General features: G+C 40.7%; 1 protein-coding gene and 1 pseudogene across 2 annotated transcripts in view; one reads left to right on the forward strand and one right to left on the reverse strand.

Annotated features, from left to right (window-relative positions):
* The window catches only part of ADGRL2 (adhesion G protein-coupled receptor L2), a 698223-nt gene that overhangs the window by 383764 nt on the left and 292236 nt on the right, over positions 1 to 22223 (reverse strand). The gene's annotated exons all lie outside the window — the stretch shown is intronic.
* Positions 16951 to 20483, forward strand: LOC111539298 (annotated as a pseudogene).

Consider the following 22223-nt stretch of genomic DNA (forward strand, 5'->3'; position numbering starts at 1 on the left):
TTATTTTATTTTATTTTATTTTATTTTATTTTATTTTATTTTATTTTTGATACACAGTCTCACTCTCTCACTCAGGCTGGAGTGCAATGGTGTGATCTCTGCTCACTGCAAACTCTGCCTCCTGGGCTCAAGTGATCCTCCCCCTTCAGCTGCTGAGTAGCTGAGACTACAGGTACATGCCCCATGCCTGGCTAATTTTTTTTTTTTTTTTTTTAATTTGTAGAGATGGGTTTTCACCGTGTTGCCCCGGCTGTTCTTGAACTCCTGGGCTCAGGCAATCCATCTGCCTCAGCTTCCCAAAGTTCTGGGATTACAAGCATCAGCTACTGTGCCTGTCCTGATACCTGTTTTTAGAGTTGCTCCTGCAGTGGTGACAGCCTCTTCCTGTTTGTTACACATGTCATTCCAATACGCCCATGAGCCCTGGCTTTGACTTCCTGCAGAACTGGAATCTAGGGTTAGAACTGCAGATGGAGCTGAGAGATGGAGAAGTGTGGGTGATTGGCATGCTTGAGAAAATGTCTGTGACTTAATGCATTTCCAGATTTACAAGAAAAAAAAGTCTTTGGACCACTGGAGAGAGACCTACTTTCATGCAATAAAGAAGAGATTTTAATGCCATGCAGACTGATTTCAGAAGCCTCTCTCCTCAATATACACACTCCCCAGTTACTATACCATGGAATGAAGAGATTGATTAGGTTTATCCATTAGGACATTTATATTGAAGAGCACAGTGAGCAAGAACAAAGAGCAAAAACCCATTGATTTACATGTGTCTCATCGAGTAACATCTTTTTTGGACTTCATATATGTACCCTCATAAGGGATAAATGGAGACGGTTAAGGCTCACAGGCACAAACTAGAAGGTCCAGGTCTTGCCCAAAGAGGAAGCATTTCTTTGTCTATTTATCTTGTTCACATATATGAACTAGAAGTAGGAAGGAAATTTCAAGGAGTTTAGAGGTATTATGCCAGTAACAATTGGCATATTGAGCTAAGTGGAAGTGTTCAGGGAAGGAAGTGCCAGAGGCAGTGATGGGTCTGGTTTTATTTAGCGCATTTAATAATGATCTGGAAGAGGGGAAAACACATTAAAATCACAGATTATACTAAATGGACAGGTGGTGTAAACACAAATGAGGGCAAACAAAAGGATATAAAGAATTTAGAACAGAAATGAGATTCCATCAGGAAAAAAATGCGCTCTCACATCTGTGCAAAGTATCTTAAATCAGCAATGGAAATTGTTTTAAAAGTCATTTAGCTCAGAAAATGTTCATAGGCATTGCTCACATTTATAAGTGCTAACCCCTCCCCACTCCTAGCTATTTTTATACCATTGGATCACCCTGTTTATCCCCATCATTTAAAAACACAATCTAATCATTCTATTTCTCTGAGTCTTTTAAAGATCTCCAGTTTCCTATAGGATCTGACCCAAGCTTCTTAGTCCTGTAGTAGGAGACCTTTTCTTCACTATTCTTGTCCATCTTCCCACTTTTTCAGAAGTCTGTCTGCCCTGCACTCTTCATTGCTTGCAGGCTGAATTATTTGCAGCTCCCTGATTGCATCCCACCTTATTACTAACAGCACCATCTGCTCAGAGCACCATTCCTTTCTCTTTTCTGGGTTATCTCCATATGACCTTCAAGATTCAGTTCTGGCCTCACCTCCTTCCCAGGCTTTCATGCACAGAAACATCCCACCCCTGAGTTTGGTGCCTTGCTTGGCACTGCCATCACACCCACTGACCACTTCTAACATAACAAGTTGACAGTGATGATGGCTATATTTACTGAGAGCTTAATTATGTTCCAGACTCTGTGCTATGTATTTTACATGCATTGTCTTTGAACTCATCACAACAACCTTAGGAGAAAAGTAAAATGATCTCAGTTCTATAGATAAGGTAATTTCACGTTAGGTTAAGTAACTAGCCCAGGATTGAACAGCTGCTTAGTGGCAGAACTGGGATTCAAACTGCTTCCAGAGTCCATACTTTTAAAATTATACTATTATACTAATTTGCTTCCTTGCCTCTCCCTTATTTATGTAGTCTTCTTGAGGACAGGGACCATGTCATGATCATCTAGCATCTATAGTACCCTTCATGGTACACAAATCTTAATAATAACAACAAAGATAATTAACATTTAATGAGTGCCAATTATGTGTTTTTATTAATAGTCATCCTGACAGATGTGAAGTGATATCTCATTGTGGTTTGATTTGCATTTACCTGATGAGTAGTATTGTTGAGCATTTTTTCATATACCTGTAGGCATTTGTATGTCTTCTTTAGATGAATGTCTTTAGCCCATTTCTTAATTGAGCTATTAGGGGTTTGTTTGTTTGTCGTCATTGTTGTTTTGTCCTTCTCTTTTTGATACATCATTTTGCATTCTCATCTGATGGAAAATAGGCATACTATAGCCATAGGGTTCCACAACAAACAATTGCCAACAAATTCCACCTCAAACACATGGGAGAGACCATGTACTATGTGCATAATGTATGCTCTGCCAAATTTGCATTAATCCTGCTGACCCACTTTGAGCCATTCTCTTTAAAGTTTAGTCTCACAGAGTATTTTTTATTTTTGTGGTACATGTTATTTTTGGTACTTCATACTTTTGTTGGCACCTCTTATCTTAGCTTTTGCTATTGTTACCTATCAAGGTTTTCTTATGTAGGAGGATTAGCAAGATCCAGGCCCTGATGGTGCCCAGGAGATTCAATGGAAGGCATGTTGACCCAGATTGAAAAGAAAGCTTTCAATCTAGTTGTGCTACTGGGTCAGTCACTTCTTTGCATTTCCATTTTCTCACCTACAAACTAGCTACTCAAGTGTTAGACTGTGGGCCAGCTGCATCACCATCACCAGGGGAATATTTGATAAATATTGATTCCTAGGTCCTATTCACAAGGACTCTGGTTCCACAGGTGTATTGATCCATTTTCACACTGCTGTAAAGATACTACCTGAGACTGGGTAATTTATAAAGAAAGGACGTTTAATTGACTCTAGTTCAGTATGGCTGGGGAGGTCTCAGGAAACTTACAATCATGGCAGGAGGTGAAGGGGAAGAAAGGCACATCTTACATGGTAGCAGGCAAGAGAAAGAGAGCATGGGGGAAACTGCCAGACACTTATCAAACCACCAGATCTCGTGAGAACTCCCTCACCAGCACGAGAGCAGCATGGGGGAAACTCCCCCATGATCCACACACCTCCTGTCAGGTCCCTTCCTCATCACATGGAGATTACAATTTGAGATGAGATTTGGGTGGGGACATAGAGCCAAACCATATCAGCAGGTCTAGGGTAAATCCTAGGAAATGTGTTTTATTTAAGCTCCCCGGGTGGTTTTGGTGCAGTGAAATTTTGTAAAGATTGAGTGATTTCAGATTGAATAATTTTTAGCTAAGAGATAATGCGATTTATTATCCAGGCTCACTTCTTGAAGACTCAGAAGAATATATTTTTGTTAAAATTGGTAATTACACATAGAAAAGCCTGTAAAATAAGGGCCTTACACATAGTGGTCTCGGTGAGTGGGTTTCATATTTACTACATTCAGAAATAAGGCTTGTGGTGTTGGAAATTTTTTAATAGTAATAAAAGTAGTAACAAAGATTATAGCAGTTTTACCCAGTTTAAAAAGTTTCACATACATTATTCAATATTCACTTTGTAGATTATTTCCTTTTTACAAATGAGAGAACTGAGACTTCCAGACTTGTCCAAAGTCATAGAGTGAATCAGGAGCAGAGACGGAATTTGATCCCATATCTTCTGTGGCTGAAGGTTGTGATATATCCCTTCTCTCAATAATTGCCATGTGGCTTGTGACTGCTCTAATAGGGCTTCCGGTCTTTATATGAAGAAACACATTTCATTTTCACAAAGCTTTCAGAGTCTTAAGAAGGGTAGGATTATCAATTTCCGAACTGCTGAAAGGCATGGATAGCATGATGCTACTGAAGGCTTTACTGTGCCTCTAGAAATTTCTACAAACTCTGAAAAAATTTACTAGCCTTAGTGGAAGAAACTGGCTTGAAAACCACTGGCTTAGAATTTGTGACCTTACACATAGTTCCTAATATACATGTTGATGATCTCTTTCTATGCTATTAATCCCCTATTCACACCCTTTTGCCAAAGGCATGCATTTCCTTCAATCCTCCGCATCTTAGTAGATGGTACCACAAGCAACCTATTATCAGAAGCTCAAAACTAATATTTTGTTTTCTTTACCTTCATTCTTCCTCCTAATTTCTTTCATCTCTAAGTTCTGTTGGCTCTATGTCCAAAGATATCCCCAATTTTGTTCATTTATTTCCACCTTCACCACTTTAAATTAGACCACCATAATCTCTTTTATGGACCACAAAAGCTTCCTAAGTGGTCTCACAGATTCTTCTCTTACCCACCTGCAATCTGTTCTCTTCACTCAGCAGAGACCTCTTTTAAAATAAAATTTGATGTTGCTCCCTCACTAAAATCTCTGCAATAAATTCCATTACATTTGGAATAAAATCCAAGCTTCTTAACATGGCCTTCAGTGATCAAGTTTCTCCTCATGTTCCTGATCCCATCTGCTCTCCTTCTGATGGTGTCTCACTGCACTAGTGACACCGGACTTGTGCCGATTCCTTGAACACATCAAGCTCACTTTTGCGTTTGAACCTCTGCACTTCCTTTTACCTCTGTCTGGAATGCAATTTACCAAAATATTCTCAAGTCTAGCTGCTCTCTAAACTCAGATATTAGCTTGAATATCTTTAGGTATTGCTGTCTCACTGTCCTTCTCCTAGAGACCTCCAAAAAATAAAAATTAAAAAAACCTCCAAGCCACTAATCTATTTTGTTTCCTTTATAGGACTTAGAAAGGCCACACTGTAATTTACATAAAATGTATCAGAATAGATCTTATGATCTAAGGATGGGTTAGCTGAAGTTGCACCCCTGGTGCAGCTAGCATTCTAATCAGGAATTCACTCCCCAAGAGGCAGGTGGGAGGTTGTTAGCTGACGGTGAAAGGCCACACTCCGGAGGAGGCTACTACAAGCAAGCACTTCAGCTATCTTTATCTCTGATAAAGATATTGCGCTAATTAGCATAGTGAATGTCAGAAGTGGACTTTTATTGGTGAAATTAGTGCTTTGTTAATTAGCATATGACTGCCAGAAAAATTCAAGGTGGATGTGTCAAAAATATTTTGGTTATATCCCCCAACCTACATGAACACAATATTGAGAGAAAATGCTTTATTCTTAGGACTGGAACACAAAGCTTGATCTACGAATCTTCCATGTGCAACATCAGTTTAAAATACTCTGGATTGCTTGATGTTGACAGTGAGGGTGGCAGAATACTGCTTCCGGAATATTGTCACATCAGTCTTGACTGAACCATTCATGCAAGATTGTGGAGGGAACACCTGAAAGGACAGAGGGGTGGCGCTCCATCAAGAGACAGAACGGGTTTTATCAACTCTCTCATGCCTGTGAGCTAGTACGTTTTATTTAATAAAGTTCTTATGGGTGGCAGAATTTGTTGTGAGTCTTGCTTTCATCAAAAACAAAGTTGTGGGGGAGGAGCTCACTTTCTTCCATCTCAAAACTTGGGATGATTATAAATATCATCTAACATAAAGAACCCAAGAGTTACTTGTATCAACTGGGCTTAGGTTTAATTTACAAGAATTAGTAGATAAAATACACTTATACATGAGCCAGGCGTGGTGGATCACACCTGTAATCCCGACACTTTGGGAGGCCGGGGGGGGCGGGGGGTGGATCACTTGAGGCCAGGAGTTCAAGACCAGCCTGGGCAACATGGTGAAACCCAGTCTCTACTTAAAATACAAAAATTAGCCAGGTGTGGTGGCACGCGGCTGTAACTCTAGCTACTCGGGTGGCTGAGGCACGAGAATCACTTAAACCCGGGAGGTTTAAATCACTTAAAACCAAGATTGCGCCACTGCACTCTAGCCTGGGTGAGACAGCGAGAACTCTGCCTCAAAAAAAAAAAAAAAAAAAAAATCGCTTGTACATGTATCTGCTTACTTATTTAGTTCTCCTCGCCATTCTGCCTCCTCTTTGTCAATGTAAACCTCTCAAGAGAGCAGAGGGCTTTGGTGATCTCTTCACAGAGTCTTGACCAGAGCCTGAGATCTCAAAGGCACCTTTTCAGGCACTCAATAGTAATTTTAAATTTCTAAAAAGAGAATAAAAGGAAGAAGAGAAGGAAGGGTGAAGGAATAGAACAGAGAAATGGGCAAGTAATACTGGGGAGAAGAATGAGAAACAGGTGCGTAGAAGGGAAAGTCAGCTAATGAAATCATTCTTAGTCTCAAACAGGCAATGGAGAAGAGTAGCAGAGCTGTGCTTTTCCAAGCATGTTTTCTGGAACATTGACCCTGAGAGATGCAATGAAAAAAAACATAGTTAGGGGCTAAGTGAGATGAGTAAGGAATACTTAAATCTCTTTCTCTTAAATATCCACAATGCACATGAGCATGTTAAAGACTACGAGAGGCATTTCTAAAGAACACACACACAGGCCTAGTTAATTTTGTTTCATCCAGTATTTCCCAAACTTATTTGAGTATAGGGCTCTTTTTCCCTGTGATGTTTATTAATGAGATCTAAAAACTTTAGGAAAGTATAACAGATATGGACATGAAACTGGCAAAGAAAATACCCATGCTTTCATTATGCTGTGAAGCTGGTTCTGGAGCTAGAGTCTCACCGTCCCTTCCCGGGTGCCTCATGCATGGAGAACATCTGCAGCTGGCTTCTGAGGCGGTCAGATTCTACCTTCTGACCCACCCTTCACCCAGAGAAAGGAAGATGGACTGAACAGTGAACCTTCCTGAAGCAGAAAACACTGAGAAATAACTAGGAGCAAATGCACTGAAAATCAGATATGAACGTGCCACTCAGTGTAGCAGAAAAAATGAACCCATGAGAGTTGCCAGTACAGTGAAACCCACTTACTACATCCTTTTAAAGATCAGCCTAATGCTCACACATGCACAATGCTTCCCTTCCTTGGCCCTCAGAGAAATATTATGAAGGTGTTTCACTTTAGTAAGGTTCATGAGTTTATGGCCTTGAGAATGCCCTTGAGAATAAACTCTAGGGACTCAGAGGGAGGAACGAAAGCTACTTTTAATGGATTTTGTCTCTATCACCTTTCCAGAATACTGCAACTAAAACATCAGAATTAGTTAAATTTTCTAAACTCAGTAAGTCAGTCATGTCAGGAAGTTAGGCAATTATATTTTAGGAGAGATTCCTAAAATATAAATATTCTAAAATGCATATACATAGCTAAATGTTTCAACAGTGTAAGGGATATATGAATGCATGATGCAAAAGTTAAAAAAAAAAAAAAAAAAAAAAACAAAGGAAAGGTGTTCTTTCTTACCTCCTGAATTTCATGTTTTGTCCTTTCAACTTGGAACTTTTTGGTCTTACCTTGGCCTAACTAATTGCCATTCATCCTTCCATGTACAGTTTAGATAACACTTAATTTGACAAGCCTTTCCTGAGTCACTGGCCTTGTCTAGGTTAGAAAAGCCTGGTTGGGTATTTCTATTGTAACTTTCTTTATCACACTGGGTTGTGTATTTAATTGCTGTTTTGTCGCTAGATTATAAATTCCATGATAACAGAGACTACATGTATCTTACTCACCGGTAAGTCCCCAGAGCCTAATGCATTTGCTGGCAGGAAATAGGTGCTTAATAAGTTGGTTGGTTAATATAGTTTTGGTTTAACTTCTAGTGTGTTTGATACCCAATGTTGCGTTTAGGGAAACTTACATCAGCATAATCATTAATTCTATGCCATACATATACTAACAGTCATAGTAACTCATAGAAAGATATACTCTTAGGATTGAGTCCAGGGTACTATAACCAGGATTCAAAGAAAAGCTTAGCTTAAGAATTACAAAAATTACAAAATGAAGAGTTAAGAAATAAAGTTGGTGAAGAGATCTTGAGTTCTGAAAGTTCGTAGAAATGATTCACTTCATGAAAGGGTTGCTTTTGGTTTTAAAGTCAACATTAAATAATCGAGAGGCATTTCATTGTCTAAAATGCTTGATTCATCAAAATGTAGAACAGTTGACTTTGTGCTTTTATGGTCACATGATTGCAGAAGTCAAGTACTTATATGAAAGCCACAAGTGAATAAACAAATAAAAGACTCAGGCCATAAACACACACACACATACACACACACACACGTTGATCCTCTTGAGAAATTTATCTGCATGTGCTTTTGCTGTATTTGGGTGTATGTGTGAGAGCCAGGGATGAAGAAGAGAAAAAAAGGAAAGAAAAATAAAGACACAGGCAGAAAGGGAAGAAATGGAGCTCACAGCCAAATTCTTGGGTATCTGATATAAATAGTCTAACCAAGCAAAAATAAGCAAATACTTGGTTGATATAAACTAAAGCATAGTGTGAGTGTGTGTGTGTGCACGTGTGCATGTACCTGTGTATCTGTGTAGGGTCATTTGTTGGTAGTGTACTATGTTCATTGGCCTATTTAAAAGTTGTTTCAAGTGTCTGTAATCTTTGATAAAATTCACCACTATACAAAAAAATACTAAAGCAATTTGCTGATGACCAAAATCTGGCTATGCATTACAGAAAGAGCAAATGAAATGAAACAGTTTAGAACTTTGGGTGTAGTTTGTTGCTGCGTAGCAAGTAAGTCTTTTGAGTAGAATCAAGGGAATAGGGAAGAATACAAATTTTTGAAAGTCAAGTCTCAGAATGCTAGTTTGAGTTCACTACAAATTATCTTCACTTCATTCTAAAAAAAGCTACTTGAGCATTTGGAGAGGTACAAAGAAGGAACAGAAAGATAGAGGAGCTCACGACAAGCTATACATCTTGATGCTTAAATTGAATGGGGGGAGTTAAGACAGTACAGTGTAGTACTTGTTAAAAAAAGTGACAAATGGTGTTTCCATTTGTGAAAGTCATTTCCAACTGGCCATTAATAAAGAGGTTGGAATAAGGAAAGCTCCTTGCAGAAGTTTTAAAATTTTAGTCATCAAATTCAGTCTATTTCATTTAATTTCATTTAACAGCTTAGAGTTGATTTAATTCAAATATGTATATGGTCTCAAATGGAAAACATTTTGGTAATTTGCATGGCTATTTTCAAGACTGCAAAATCTAATCGTCACAGACAATGGAACCAGACTGTTGGCAATGGAAATAAGGGACAAAAATGACTGATGTAAATCAGCCTTTCATGTGTTAAGTTTCTCCCAAGATAAACTAAATCATTGCAAGGTCCTAGCTCACAAAGTGGATGCTCATGGAAGTAGCTGATGGCATCATCAGAGAAATTGCAAGTCCTGCCTGGGGCCATGGTCTACTCGTGGCACACACTAATGCTATCTTCTACCATGAGGAAATAAACCTTTTAATTGTGATGAAGAAGGGTCTCGACTTGTATTATTATGTCGGGGTTTAAACTCCTTTTCCTTCAAGTGTCTTTGGTATGACTGTTAGATTTCTTGCTCTCTTGGTATCCTGGAGGTCCACTGGGTACTATAACTATTCTAATTGTGGGCCATAACTGTCTTGTTTGGGGGCCATCTGCTCTTCTCTCTTGAATAATACAGTTTGTCATTGGCCACACATAAATCACAAGCGGAGTAGTTTTCTCTCTCTTGACTTGACAAACACCAAGCACATTTAGAATTCAGCCTTGTAATTAAGCAGGGCCGAATCTCCACAGGCAGGGCTGATTCAAAGGAATTTGCAGACTAGGGGAAGGGCTCCTTATGTTGACCTTGGATGGCAGGTGTTATAGCATCTGAGGGAATTGCTGCTCCAATGCTGTCCTCATCTGTGACCCTAAATTATATCCTCAGGTTATGTGGTTAGTAGGACTCTGGACACTGAATCTAAGAGAAAAGACCTGAGCCATTATTTCATCTGTAAAGTTTCCTATCTCGGAAGCTGAAAAGAGATCGTGTGTAAATGCTTTGACATCTAAAGAAGAACCAATGGTGATAAAAATAAACAAACATAATATCTTTCTCAAAGTGTGTGGGTGTGCGTTTGTACTTCTGCTGTCTGTGTTGTGGTTTAGAACAGGGCTACTTTTTCATTATCTCTCCTCTCTTTCCCCTGTCCGAGAACCTAGAGCTCTCCAATGCCAAACACGCATGACTCAGCTGAATCTTAATGTGCTGCATTCTCGACGAGAAGATGCTGCTGCTACCCTCTGAGTGCTGAAAGACAAGATTTGACATGGTACCTCGACTCTCAAAAAGGATATCCTTGGTAGGGTGACCAGCTCTCTTGATTTGCCCATGACTGTCTCGGTTTTAGCACTGAAAGTCTTGTATCCCAGGAAATCTCTAATTTCTAAGGTTTGAAAGCCTCTCAGTCCTTAGTACTTATGAATCTCAACAATGTAAGACACTAGCTTGCAGCTGGCATTTGTGTCTGTTTCTGATAATTTGATTTGGTCTTATATTTACTTGAGTCTTGTGAAGGCAACTGGCACTTCTCTTTGTGCTATGTTCTAACCTGGGAGGTTTTCAAGCTGTAGCTCACTGGACTGCAGGAATCCACACAATGCCCCGCATGGGGAATCGAGGATGAGGAGCTCCAGGCCTCCTCTCACTACTGTGTCCAGAATTGGTGGGTTCTTGGTCTCACTGACTTCAAGCATGAAGCCGTGGACCCTCACAGTGAGTGTTACAGTTCTTAAAGATGGTGTGTCCAGAGTTTTTTCCTTCAGATGTTCAGTTGTGTCTGGAGCTTCTTCCTTCTGGTGGGTGGTCTCGATGTCAGGGGTGAAGCTACAGACCTTCATAGTGAGTGTTACAACTCTTAAAGGCAGCACGTCTGGAGTTGTTCGTTCTTCCCGGTGGGTTCGTGGTCTCACTGGCTTTAGGAGTGAAGCTGCAGACCTTCGCGGTGAGTGTTACAGCTCATAAAGGCATCCTGGACCCAAAGGGTGAGCAGTAGCAAGATTTATTGCAAAGAGGGAAAAAACAAAGCTCCCATTGTGTGGAAGAGGACCGCAGCAGGTTGCCACTGGCTGGCTCCCGCAGCCTGCTTTTGTTCCCTTATCTGGCCCCACCCACATCCTGCTGATTGGTCCATTTTACAATCATTGAGCTAGACACAGAGTCACAGAGTGCTAGTTAGCTAGATACAGAGTACCAATTGGTGTATTTGCAAACCTTGAGCTAGGCACAGAGTGCTGATTGGTGTATTTACAAACCCTGAGCTAGACACAGAGTGCTGATTGGTGCACGAACAATCCTCTGGCTAGATATAAAAGCTCTCCAAGTCCCCATCCAGTTCAGGAGCCCAACTGGCTTCACCCAGTAGATCCTGCACCAGGACTGCAGACAGAGCTGCCCGCCAGTCCCCAACCGAGCCTGCACTCCTCAGACCTTCGGCTGTCAATGGGACCCGACTCCACGGAGCAGGAGGCGGTGCCCATGGGGGAGGCTCAGGCCAGGCGGAGGCGGAGCCCACCACAGCGGGGAGGAGCTCAGACATGGCGGGCTGCAGGTCCCTAGCTCTGCCCCAAGGGGAGGCAGCTAGGGCCCGGCAAGAATTTGAGTGCAGTGCCCAGGGGTGGGCACTGCTGGGGGACCCGGCCCAACCTCCACAACTGCTGACCCGGGTGCTAAGCTCCTCACTGCCCTGGGCCCGCGGCCCTGGCCAGCTGCTCAGTGTGCCGGCGGCAGAGCCAGAGACCGCACCCGCCGGCACTCGCACTGGACCGCAAGCGGGGTGTGCAGCCCGGTTTCCCACTGGCGCCTCTGCCTCCACACCTCCCCGCAAGCAGAGGGAGGAGGCTCCAGCCTCAGCCAGCCCAGAGAGGGGCTCCCACGGAAGCCGAGGCCGGAGGCCGAGAAGGCGCTGAGAGTGAGGGCCACTAGCACATTGTCACCTCTCATTACTTCAACCAAAGTGGCTCATCTATATTCTGTTTAAGATATTGGGTTCTTATAGGCCAGGAGCAGCAGCTCACACCTGTAATCCCAACACTTTGAGAGGCCAAAATGGGCAGATCATTTGAGGTCAGGAGTTTGAGACCAGCGTGGCAAACATGGTGAAACATCGTCTCTACCAAAACTACAAAAAATTAACCGGGCGTGGTGGTGCGTGCCTGTAATCCCAGCTACTCAGGAGTCTGAGACAGGATAATTGCTTGAACCTGGGAGGCAGAGGTTGCAGTGAGCTGAGGTTGTGCCACTGCATTCAAGCCTGAAGGACAGAGCAAGACTCTGGCTCGAAAAAAAAAAAAAAAAAAAAAAAATTGGGTTCTTATGACCTAGTGAAAAGATTGACTAGTGAAAAGAGATTCATTTGATTCATTTGTTAAACAAAGTTCAAGAACCATACCCCTAGGCAAGTTACTAACTTTATTTAGACCCTAATAAATAAGCCATACAATTTAAAAGACGAGGAACAGGACTCGCCTTTAATGGCAGAGCCTTTGCTTCTTTTCCTTCCTTTTTTTGGGGGCGTAAAACATGATGTACAAATAGTCACATGTTGGTAATTATAAAATATTTTTCACAATTGTCCTTTCTTCCTGAGCTGTCTTCCTAGTCTTGCTGATAGCACAAGTTACCATGTGAGCATTATTCAGAATGTTGGGAGTTGAATGGATGGCGCTGTGAAATATGAGAAAAAAATGTGAAAGTTTGCAGTTTTAAAATTTGTCTTAGTATGTCAGAACTTTCTGGGATCCTGTAGGTCAGCCTGGGCATTGACATACATACCTGGTGTTAATATAGATTGATTTAGTCATGAAAGAGATCTACTACACAGCTATGCATCTATATTTCTGGAAGATAAGTACTTATGTGCTGTAGTGCATGTATCATCACACACACCTGCGTTCAAACACACACACATGCATACACATACTTCTTTAGAAAGACCCAAATCTTGAACTAGAACCTGTAAGGAAAGTACAATAAAGTGCTGAGATTAAAGAACAAATAGCCAACTGAGATTTCTTGGGTTTGGGTTATGAGAGAAAAGCCGAATTTCAGGTTAAGATTTGAAGAGAGGAACTAAATATAAAGAAAAAAATGCTTAATGAAAATTCAAAGAATTAGGACTAGCCACTAAACACATGAGATGTGTGAGGGAGAGAGAGAAAAAAAAGAGAGAGAAAAGAGAAAGGGATCTAGTCTTTGATTCTGTTCCTTTTTCCACTCAGTCATTGGCCTTCTACCATCACGTGCTAAGGTATTAACACCAGCCTTCCTCACCTTACCACCAGTGGTTACTGCAGTCTCTCATGCTGCTAGTTTCTGCATGTATTGGGCATTTTTGTTTGTTTGGGGACGGAGTCTTGCTCTGTTGCCCAGGCTGGAGTGCAGTGGTGCAATCTTGGCTCACTGCAACCTCTGCCTCCCAGGTTCACACAATTCTCAAGCCTCAGCCCCCGAGTAACTGGGATTACAGGCGCATGCCATCACATCCGGCTAGTTTTGTATTCTTAGTAGGGACAGGGTTTTGCCATGTTGGCCAGGCTGGTCTCCAACTCCTGACCTCAGGTGATCCGCCCACCTCGGCCTCCCAAAGTGCTGTGATTGCAGGCGTGAGCCACCGCGCCCAGCCTAATTTTTGTATTTTTTTTTTTTTTTGAGACGGAGTCTTGCTCTGTTGCCTAGGCTGGAGTGCAGTGGCGCTATCTTGGCTCACTGCAGCCTCCACCCCCTGGGTTCAAGCAGTTCTCTGCCTCAGCCTCCCAAGTAGCTGGATTCCAGGCACCCACCACTACGTTGGGCTATTTTTTGTATTTTTAGTAGAAACGGGGTTTCACCATCTTGGTCAGGCTGGTCTTGAACTCCTGACCTCATGATCCACCTGCCTTGGCCTCCCAAAGTGCTGGGATTAGAGGTGTGAGTCACTGCACCCAGCCAATATTTGTATTTTTAATAGAGACAGGGTTTCATCATGTTGGCCAGGCTGGTCTCGAACTCCTGACCTCAGGTGATCCGCCCACCTCGGCCTCCCAAAGTGCTGGGATTACAGGTGTGAACCACTGTGCCTGGTCACTGGTCACTTCATTTTAATATCTCCAATTAACTACTTCATGTGTTTTAATTTTTTTTTTTTTAAGTGGTAGAATCTATATATGGAGAGGGGTTTGCTCGAGACTCAGGAAGGGGCAGGTCTTCATTTCTGTTTGCAGCTTTTAGATTGGAATTAAAATTCGGAAAGGTGCCTGGCTGATGCTCTCAGGCTCTTCTGCACTCAGCCCTATCGCAGAAGCTCTCTTTTCCCATAGCATCATCTCTTGAACCGTTCTGCCTTCCTTTTTCTTTCATTCTGCCTCTTTCTTCTCCCTGTATATGCTTTTCTGGCTCTGATGTTCACTAAACTGTGACAAAACTCTTTCCTTCCTGATTGAAAACAGGCGGTACAGAGAGGAATTATTTCTGAAATATGAGAGGGTCGCTACTGTCACATTTGTGAAATGACAAGGAAACATCTAAGGGAAAATCTGTGGAGGACATTATTAACTGAGAAGAAATTGGCCACATTCCCAGATGAATCTAGAATATTCTGGGGGCTTTCCTTGTGCTGTTTTTTGTTAGTTAAATTTTTTTCTTTTGTCTCTCTCTCTCTCTTTTTCTGAGGCGTAATCCTGGGCAGAAATAAAATGTCTTGAGTCAGGTTATCTTTCCACAAGGACAAGGAGAAGAGGGGTTGTATGTGAATGTGCTAATATGATTCTAAGTGCTTTCAAACTGTTCCTTTTAATTCTCTCTGTGGCATGTAATTCCTGAGGGACATGCACCAAATTGATAAGATCAGTGCTAAAGTGAACTGTCTCTTCTGGTCCCCAGGAGCCTCTGGCTGAAGTGTCAGAATACAATTGTGCATTAGTGGTGTTGCTGTCCTGTAGAAGAAACACTTCAGCACACTACTGACATCACAAGCAAATTAAAAGACTCACCAAAGTTAATATTCTCACATTATAACGACATCTCCTATAAATTATTAAAGCCCACACAATTTATTACCCATGTTGGGGGGGAAAAAAAAAGCAAGTTGAATCATGAGGCATGCTACTTAATGATTTATTTTTTTTGGTCTTCAATGTGTTGAGGTTTATAAATCATCCTGCTCAACTCTGCACTGCGCCAAGGAAAACGCAGTTGCTAGTCATGCCCTCCTCTCACCAGTGATCACCTATGCACCGGATGGAAGCACACTCATTACTTGATTATCTATCAGCAGCTCTCTCTTTCAGACTGACTGTTCCTTTTCATTACTGTACTGCTTAAGCATGGCATAGAATGAATATGATTTAAGACTTTAGATGATAGATCCAAGCCTTTTCAGAAATAAATATTAACTTCATTATTTAGGCAAGGTAGCCAAACTGACTTATATTCTATCTCAAGGCTTTTAAGTAAATCAAAGTTTACTTAGAAATCTTGTGATCTAAAGTCTAGTCCTCCAGCTATACCACTGGTCTGTCTTGATTAATGTCATGTTTTTAAACAAATATATTTTACTCCACTCTGAGTGGTGTGTTTTCTCTCTCATTCTTGCACTGGACTCGGGCAAGTCATTCAAATTCTGAGAAACACATTTCCTAATCTATTCAATGAGCATGCTGTATTAGTCTCTAAATTATTATCTTCCAGATAGAAAATTCTGATAGAGTGCAGAACTGCAAATCAGCAGCAATTTGCCCTGCTGCTGGTCTTCCTGAGAGCCCTCTGCATATTTGCCTGGAGCATCGCTCTGCTTGCCCTAAGTTAGGTCTAAGAGGCCTGGGGTCTACTTTAGTACTGTCTGCCCCTTCTTTTCTATGCTGGCCGTAGAACAGAAGAAATATTTCAAGAGGAAATGAGCTATATTGAGAAGAATAAAAAGTTTGAGATGGATTAGAGCCACTAAGATTCTCCTAGAAATAATGGGCAAATGTTCTAACAACTCTAAAAGTTCCTCTGGGATTAGTTTACAATTCAAGGTTTTGGCGTCCATTTGGTCTGGCAGTCTTTGCTTATTTGCACATGTGCCCTTAATGGTACAGTCCTATTCCAGGCTGGACATCTTAAGTACAAACACTGATCTATGCTCCGGAACAGTCACCAGCATGTCTGCTTTTGAAAATAGCGTCACATATTACTGTCCTAAAGTTAGAAGAAAAATAAACGCTCAAGTGCAAACTAAAAAGTCATGTAAATACAAGTTGTTTTAATACAGTTTCTCTTGTAAAGGCAATTTAATACACATACTTCTTAGGAACTAAAATAATAGACATCAATAATGCATGGGCTACACATTTAATTTGCTTTGCAGAAATAAACAAACATGCCTGTATTTTTCATTTGGAGTCTCAAAACTTGGGAAACACAGTTGGAACTTTTAAAATGTGTTATTTTAGATTACATCTGATAAGCCTGCGTTTGTATCCCTGTCTCTGATATCACCTGAATGGACATCACTTAAGCTTAATGAGCCTTGGTTTTCTCATCTGAAAAATGGAGACAGCAATCCTTAGCTGTTTCCTAGGGCCAATGTGCGGTTAACAATAGATGATGAATTTAAAAAATAAAACTGTATGGAAAGATGGATTATTATGTTGATTTTAACTAATAATGATTAAACCCAATGAAATTCTAATTCCATTATCACTGGAATTATTTTTAATCCAAGAAGAAAGTTGGAATTTCATTCATCTCCCGTGAAAACCTATCTCAGACAACATTTACACACTCCTTTTGCTTGAAGAGACTGTTGTATAGGTGGGGTAAAGGAGGGACTCATGTTTACCTTCTATCTCCAGGAACTGTACCATGTTACAGATATCTTAGAGTACACAGGGGCCAGGACTGGTAGTGCTGTTTCTTTCTTGTTGGATTAAATTCAGTAAGCATTTATTGGGCTCCAACCATGTTCCAGGTCCTTATTCACCACAGTCAAATGAATGAGTGTAGTAAAGTCTCACTACACATAGAAAAATAATTTTCCAGCCGGGCGCGGTGGCTCAAGCTTGTAATCCCAGCACTTTGGGAGGCCGAGATGGGCAGATCACGAGGTCAGGAGATCGAGACCATCCTGGCTAACACGGTGAAACCCCGTCTCTACTAAAAAATACAAAACAAACCTAGCCGGGCGAGGTGGCGGGCGCCTGTAGTCCCAGCTACTCGGAGGCTGAGGCAGGAGAATGGCGTAAACCCGGGAGGCAGAGCTTGCAGTGAGCTGAGAACCGGCCACTGCACTTCAGCCTGGGCGACAGAGCGAGACTCCGTCTCAAAAAAAAAAAAAGAAAAGAAAAAAGAAAAATAATTTTCCTGTCTAGGTATCCTTTTCCCAAAAATGTGAGTGTTGGAGTGTAGTGAGGACAGAAAGGCATACTTGGGAAAGTGAAGTTCAGGCATTGGTTGCCTAAGATCTTTGGACAAACAGACATTCAACTTATTGTAGAAGTTGTAGGATAATGCCCTGTTGCAGAACAAAGGCTTCAGTGGCCTTTGCTAAAATGTAAGGTCCACTCTGCTGATTAGATAGAATCATTGAACCTTATGCTACCCTATATATACAATGGAATCCATAAGCACCCTCCCAAGAGGGGAGGCATTTAGATGAGCTCTTTAAGACTTAGGTATTGTGTACCATGAATGAACATGAAAGGCTGGTGGCATAAATAGCCATTCATTCTGTCAACAACATTAATTGAAAACTCAGGGGTGCATAAAGCCCCATTCTGGTTTATTGAGTAAGCCACAAGAACCTTCACATCTGTATGCAAATATTTCACAACTGTGAAACTGAGGCGTGAGTGCCACTGATGTGAAGAGGCTGTTTAGCAATAACATACACATCAGCTGGGACTTTTCCACATAATGTTTGCCGGACCACTTATGTGTCATAATTTTCTGCAATATACATGTCCTTTAAAGGTGTTATGGCACTTGTAAATACAAAACTTTGTTCCAGCGTCCTCAGCAAAATGCCACCAATTGGACTGAAAACCTTGGCAATGTATATCGGCAAAGTAGTAGCATGTGTGCTATGTAAAGGTCCATGTATTGATATTTCTTTGCATTCTATAAAAGCTTCAGGTTTTGAATAGTTGTATTATATGTACAGGGTGAACAAATCTCAATTATTGTAAGACCTTTAGAAGCAAAGCGATATTTTTTCACGCTTAATATATTCTCTCTTCTCTACTCTTTTTCCTAACCTACACTTTGAGAACAAGAAATGACATCTGTTTCACTCTATCAAGGAATCTACCCAACCAGCCAAAGGCCTAAGTCCCTTCAAGGCCTTGCCAATATTAGCTGTGTGACTCTGATTGGATAAATTGCTTAACCTTGTTGAGTTTGGCTAACCGAGACCATTCTGCCCCACCCGTCATTCAGCTCTGCACCTTGAAAGCTGCTTACTCTGAACATCTGTAACTCTGGGAGTGACGACTTTTTTCTGGCTCTGGGAATACGCTCAGTTTACCAAAAAATGCAAACCAGAGTGCCCTACAGTTGTTACCTCTGGAGGTGGACTTCAACCAAAGATAGGTGGAGAGTTGGCAGATAAATATTCCAGCTTCTTTACCCCTTAATTGAGCTAACACTGGGCTGCATTCAGTACCAGCTTTCATAGCTCCCTAGCACGGCTGAAATGTCAAATTGGAAACCACCTTGAAAACATACCTTCTGTTGGCTTTCTTCTTGTCTGTCTCATTCCATACTCCCTATCAAAGTTTCTGGGGATCAGCTCAATTAAAGTACAAACAGTCACTGACTTACAGTGGTTTGACTTAAGATTTTACAACATTTTGATGGATTTATTGGGGGTATGAAATGCATTTCTGACTTATAATATTTTCAGCTTAAGATGAGTTTATCCAGATGTAACCCCATTGTAAGTCGAGGAACAATGAGATTTGCATTTGAATATTTGTCTTACATTTCTGGGGGAACCCATTAAAGTATTTAATTCTCTCATGTGTAAAATGAAAACAGTGCCTGTTCTACCTATCTGCATGGTTATTATGAAGATCAAATTAAATAATATATGTACACATGCTTTGAAAATTGTGAAACACTAAATAAATTTACATGTTTTAAACATTACTGCTGTTGCTATTGTGTTTTTTAAACTTTAATTCAAACATGTAAAATATTAGCAAATATAATTCTTTTTTCTTTAGTTTTTCATATGTACTTTCTGCTTTTGTAGAAAGAATTATATTTTTTAGCAAATATAACTCACTGGTGGTAAGCTAAAGATAAAAAAATCTGAAAGTAATATATAAGATAGGAAGTTATTGACAAAGGGTAGAGAATCAGTACCACAGGATGAAGAGAACTTTTCAACTACTACTGTAACACCACCCAACACCCACATGACCCTCTCCCCCAAATTACAGATGTCAAAGGCAAAGGATTAGCAAAGAGACGACTGGCTTTTCCCTATTGTTACATACTTTTCTCAGGAAGAATATCTTTCCATCTTTTCTTTGTTTGGAAGGTGCCTTTTCATTATCTTATAAATTCACAGGGTAGGGACTGTGCTAAAATCCTTAGTGTGTAGAGTTCTTTAAACATTTAATCTGGTTATTCAAATATTCAAAAAGATAAGGCAAAACCGTCTTACTAACCAAAGACAGACAGATGGCGGACAGACAGAGGGAAGAGTTCCAGAAGCAGCAATTGTACATAGCCGTGTCCACTCATCACCCAAAAGCCGAGACAAATATTAAGGCAGAAAGCTAGAGACTGCTTAATCCTGTGTGTTACCTCTCAAAAGCAAATGTGTGGGGAATTTTTCAGGAAAAAAATTTGTTGTGCCGAGAGTTTCTGCAGCTTGATACATTTTAATCACCTCACTCAGAAACCTGTCCCCCCGACCCCCACCAAAAAAAAAAAAAAAAAAAGGTAAAATCCAGGGATTCTGGAAGTAAAAGTTCATAAATTAAGATCCTAGTTTCCCTCTGAGGAAAACACGGTCGTAGGTGGTGGGTGGTGCGGAGCTCTGATCCTCCCGCTCCTTCTCCTGACTCACCGCTGTTTACTCTTGCCAAGGAACAAGTCGGTCAGGGAGCCGCGCAGCAGCCATAGCTTTTAAGGACACAGGAAAAACACCCTTGGATCTGGAGGTGGCAATTCACTGATTTCGAATCACTCTAACCAGCTGCAATGTACAATCTCTGGAGAAGGTGTGAGCCGACTTGGTCAGAGGAGGAAAGGAAAAGAATCTCAAAGTGAAAGGACCAGTTCGAATGCCTACCAAGAGTTTGAGAATCACTACAAGAAAAAATCCTTGTGGTGAAGGTTGGTTCTAAGACATGCGATCGTTTCGGGATGAGAATCCACAAGCGACTCATTGACTGGCACAGTCCTTTTGAGATTGTTAAGCAGATCACTTCCATCAATATTGAGCCAGGAGTTGAAGTGGAAGTCACCACTGCGGATGCTTAAGTCAACTATTTTAATAAATTGATTACCAGTTGTTAAAAAAAAAAAAAAAGAGAGAGAGAGAGAGAGAGAGATCCTAGTTCCCACTCTGATGGTATTAGGAGGTGGGACTTTGGCTAGGTGACTATGTCATGAAGGTAGAGGCCTCATGAATGGGAACAGTGCTCTTATAAAAGAGGCCCCAGAGAGCTCCCTCACCCCTTCTGACCTGTAAGGACAAGGAGAAGACAGCTGTCTATGAACCAGGAAGCAGCCCTCACCAGACGCTCAATCTGCTGGCGCCTTGCTCTTGGGCTTCTCAGCTTCCAGAACTGTGAGATATAAATTTCTGTTGCTTATAAGCCACCTAGTCGATAGCATTCTCTTATAGCAGCCCAAATGGACTAAGACACTCAGATATAGAACTACTGTTTAATAGCCCAAAGAGCTATGAAAGCAAATGCTAAAGCAATACATTCATATTGCAGGCTCATATGATTATTTATATCTTGCCAAACTAAGTAAGTTTTATTAACGGAATGAAGAGCTTGGCACTTCAGTTTTTGTGACATTGTAATTTTTTTAAATGTTCATCAATTTTGACCACATTTGCCCCAGTACTGAACATTCTTCGGTGCAAATTTAGTTTTAGCGTGTGGTTGACTGCCATGTTGAAATAACGATCTTTGGTAATTGTTAATGATTTTAATGAAGTTGAGTACATTCACAGCAGTTACAGGACTGCCACTGCACAGAATGAAGTCTGTCATTACAGTTACAACTTACGTACTGCAAAAATGCTCTTGAGATGTAAAAATAGGCACATTGTTCACAATCTTTCAATTCGCTTAGTGTTATTACTCCCATGTTTACTGGGAAGGTACAGTTAAGAATTGTCCTCTAAATTTGTTCCCTCAAAGGCTTTTGTTTATCTTCATTTATATATTGACTGACTTTCTTTGTGATCCTTAGTTCATAAAAAGTATTGCATTTCTCAATTTCAAACTGGATTCAGGAGGTTACTTCCCACCCCCTGTCCCTGCTCCTGTAATACTTAGCTGGTGCTGCTGGCATAGCACATGTCACACTCTATTATAGATAGCTGTAGAAGTGTCTGTCACCTCCATTAGACTAGGAGTTCCCTGAAGGCAGTAACCACCATTTCATTTTTGCCTTCTTAGCACCTGTCAGTTCCTGACATCTAGTCAGTGCTCAGTAAGTGTTTGGTGATTGAATCAAATAGACACAATGCAGTGTGTTTGTATTAAATGTGTTTTCTGCTTCACTTTACACCAGTTGTACTTATCCTATTATACGTATATTCTTATAAAATAATACATTTTAAGACCAGAAAGGCACAATCACATTTGGGTTGAAAATGATTTACTTTTTCAATGTAATTGTTTTTCAAAAGCTGTTTGCTGTTGATTGGCTTATCAAGTTTTAAATATTTTCTTTCTGAAAGGTAGGATTTCAAAAGATTTCTAATTTTTTAAAATGGATTTTTATGTTGTCAAGAAGACACATAATAGGTGAGACCAATCTTTCACCTGATAAGTATGAGAATTCCTACTACATTATGATTTGTTCAATTCAAGCCACTGATTTTAAATAGGAAAAGGAATGGAATAAATGTTTTTAAAAATCCCAACTGTTGAAAAGTTCTGTAATATAATCTAAAACAAATATACCAACTTAACTTTTCCTTATAATAAGGAAACTGGTAGTTTCAAAAACCATCTGCAGGATAAATATTTATGGAGC

The sequence above is a fragment of the Piliocolobus tephrosceles genome, chromosome 1 (assembly GCF_002776525.5).
Source record: "Piliocolobus tephrosceles isolate RC106 chromosome 1, ASM277652v3, whole genome shotgun sequence".
Classification (NCBI taxonomy): Eukaryota; Metazoa; Chordata; class Mammalia; order Primates; family Cercopithecidae; genus Piliocolobus; species Piliocolobus tephrosceles.